The sequence below is a fragment of the Ipomoea nil genome, unplaced genomic scaffold, assembly GCF_001879475.1.
Source record: "Ipomoea nil cultivar Tokyo-kokei standard unplaced genomic scaffold, Asagao_1.1 scaffold3321, whole genome shotgun sequence".
Taxonomy (NCBI): Eukaryota; Viridiplantae; Streptophyta; class Magnoliopsida; order Solanales; family Convolvulaceae; genus Ipomoea; species Ipomoea nil.
The window spans coordinates 5,059,921-5,063,687 of record NW_017619749.1 but is presented as its reverse complement, the minus strand read 5'-3'; the positions used below and the strand labels follow the sequence as shown (position 1 = coordinate 5,063,687).

General features: G+C 38.9%; 1 pseudogene; it reads right to left on the bottom strand.

Annotated features, from left to right (window-relative positions):
• Positions 1-328: 328 nt before the first annotated feature.
• Positions 329-3,416, bottom strand: LOC109169833 (annotated as a pseudogene).
• Between the last annotated feature and the right edge of the window lie 351 nt (positions 3,417-3,767).

Genomic DNA, 3,767 nt, shown 5'->3' with positions numbered 1-3,767 from the left:
TAGTGAAAAACGCATGTAGATTGCCAACACCAGCCAAGTTGGTTAAGTTGTTGCCTTGGTAACTATATTCTTTGAGTAAAAGTGACCTATTAGCCTTATCGCCGGGTTTAATTTGGGCCAGTTAGTTATCGACAATTGGCTAGTTGGTATATCTCCTTCTATTTCTTTGTAATTCGTCATAGTGTTGTCTTGTGTAAATCCACATCTCAGGTTCAATTGAAACAAGTATGAAAGCCAGTATTGAACTGATTAATACAATACAAAATACAAAGTACATGATTGTAATATTCACACAAATTAAAACTCAACCTTTTTTTTTTTTTACATGAATGATTACATAATGAACACAAAATAGAAGCATCTATCTTCTTTTTCACAGTTTGAGTCTACATGGTGATGATGCAGCGAAGGCCTTCCCCTTTGAGCATCAGATCAAAGGCCTTGTTGATCTCAGCAAACGGCACTTCATGAGTGATGAATTTCTCCAATTCCAGTTCCTGCAAATTCTCAAAAAATGACCAAATCTCAGATTGGTTCGATCGTTTGGTGATGATGTGTAAGTCTTTTAGTCGAGACAGAACAGATATGAATGTGTTACCTTGTTCATGTATTTCTCCACAACAGCCAGGAGATCAGTGCGGGGCTTGTAGTTGCCAAACAAAGTACCCTTCAGAGTCCTCTCGTTCAGCAAGTTCACACTGCCTCTTTGTGTGGCACTCCCACCAGCACCACCACTCCCCATCCCTGACAAAACCAAACCTTATTATTAGCAACCTGTTAATGAATCGGCTAAGGTTTACAGAAACATAAATAGCACATACATCATGAACACATTCGAATGCAGAAATCATGGCATTAATGTTCCCAGTGCACTCCACGCTTCTGTCCACTCCTCCATCACTCATCTCAACAATCACCTCTTGAACTGGTTTGCTATGGTCTTTTGGGTTCACAAAGTCAGTCACACCAAATTTCTTGGCTGCAATATATTGAAAAAAAGAGCAAACTTACAAAACTTAGCCAACTGATCAAACATCATTGTACTAATAACAGTAATAAGGAAATAGAAAACCTTACCTAGTTCAAATCTGCTGGGGACCAAATCAACACCAATGATCCTTGATGCACCTGCCATTCTTGCCCCTTCTGCAGCCTGATCAATATTACACAATTTTAGTCACCTATATCAACTTTTTATTGTTGTCAGAATATTGACATCTTCTAAGAAGACTTACAGCAAGGCCAACAGCTCCCAATCCAAAGACAGCCACCGTTGAGCCTGGTTTTGGTTTAGCAACATTCAATGTGGCACCAAGACCTGCAAAACAACCCATCAAACCTAATTTTTTTTTAATGATGTTCAAGATTTGATAATTGACTAGATTGTTGTGTACCTGTGGAGATACCACAGCTGAGGACACAAACTTTGTCTAGAGGTGCATGTGGGTTGATCTTGGCGATAGAACCAACATGACAAACAGTATATATATTCGCTGAAGGTGGAGGTTGGCCGTTGATTGTAAATCTTGATTTCTGGTCGTGAAGCATCACCCCTCTGTCAGTGTTGATCCATAAAAATACAATTATCATAAAATTCGTGAGGGAGTGCCCTTCAAATTTAAATTCTTAAAAATTTGCGTTTATTTGATATTAGAATATTAGAACATAGTTAATTTATTTATAATTTAATGTGTTATTATCACTAAAGCAAATTATACCATGAAAGTTGACCATAGTTCAAAATAACATTCAAATTATGTATCTTCAATTAACATATTATAAATAAATTAAAAAGACATAATATATATATATATATATATATATATATATATATATATATATATCATTGTCAAAGTTAATTGATATGGGCTAAGCCGATTTTAAAGTCGACCAATATGATGCCGAGGGATGTCATATCATTATTATGTGGACCAATTCAATTGCAACCGTCTTTAGCTTGGTGAATATATGAGTACCGAATTGAAAAATCCTATATATAATTTATATCATTAGCACGGGCATTAAATTTTGGATCTCAGCTCCTCACACAATTTCTCCAATAGTACGATTTTGTGTTTTAAGTTTACGTGTGTTGTAGTAGAGAATTAATGTAAATGACTAAATGGGGACAATTGCCTTCCGTACATGTTTATTAAATTTTGGATCTCCTCACACGTACAATTCCAAAGGCAGTAAGAAAAACGTTAAGTTAAACTTCTCCAATGACTCTGTGTTATAATTTTAGGTGTTGTATAGTAGCAAAGAATGTAAATGGGACAATTATCTTTCATGTACTCAAAAGTATTTTTAAATACATTGTTCAATTAATCATTTCTAAATGCACAATCATGGCATGGGGGAGGAAAGTGATGGGAATTAGGTAGTACCTTTTGTTTCCTAGATATGACTATGCACCCCTCCCCTTATGGATGGCTATCAAAGGACAAATCTACGATGTTTCTAGCTTCAGGTATAATTCTCCCCTAAAAAGCCATAACTTCCGCCATATACGGATTCAAAGCTCCATGCATGCAATATAATCTTCCATTAGCAGCTGCTATAAACTCCGGTCCCTGTTGTTTGATAAGAGAACCAGACATATATAGGAGGCTTCGATTCACCTGACAAGTGAAGGGATCGAATGGTCTTACATGCTGCACCTGTCGATGTTTGCTGGTGTCTGGACAACATCCCCGTAAAAACCATTTCCAGTAACAGACGCTAGGACGTGTTGCATGGTGTCGAACCGTAGGGGTTTGTCGGTTAGGAATCTCACAACTAATAGCTTAGATGTTTCTGTAGGAATCGAAGCAGCCTGGTTGGCGGAGAAGAAACAAATCCCGTCTTCATCACTGCAGAATCGTCGAAGTCGAATTGAAGTCGCCACTCGTCGTTTTGGAAGGGGTCAGCAGGGATTAAATAAGACAGCGGTTAGGAGACGACCAAGGAGTCTTCTATAGCCATTTACATCACTGACTTAGCTGCTGTACAGCGTAGGAGATATCCGGTCGTGTGGCCGTGAGATATAGGAGACGACCAACGAGTCTTCTATAGCCATTTATATCACAGAGCGGTTCACCATCAGTGTGGTTGAGATGGTAACCAGGCACCATTGGAGTGTTTACTGGTTTTGCCTCAAGAAAACCTACTTCTGCTAATATGTCCAGAGAGTATTTCCTTTGACAGAGATTTAGGCCTGCATCATCTAGTTTCGCTTCAATCCCTAGAAAATACCCTAACTTCCCCAAGTCCTTAATCTTGAAAGCATTGTTGAGCACTGTTTTGAGATCACTGATTAGGTCCAAATCAGGACTTGTGACCAATATGTCGTCTACATACACGGGTACGGCTATGAAGGAGCCCTCATGTCCTCTTGTGAACAAGTACGGATCAGCCTTGGACTGAGTGAACCCCATACTGGACAGAGCTTTATTTAACTTGGCATTCCACTGGCGGCTTGCTTGTTTAAGACCATAGAGAGATCGGAGCAGTCTACACACTTGGTTTGGTTTTTCAGATTGAAAACGGGAGGCAGAGTCATATAAACTTCTTCCGTTAAATCACCATGTAGGAATGCGTTATTTACGTCCAGTTGATGAATATTCCAAGCCTTCGAAGCTGCAATCGGCGGGAAGGTTCGTTCGAATGGTTGTGATTCTAGCAACCGGTGAAAACGTTTCAATATAATCAACACCTAACTGTTGGGTGTACTCTTTTGACACTAGACGTGCACAGTTGAGTGGTCTATTTGACCCTTATTCCTATTT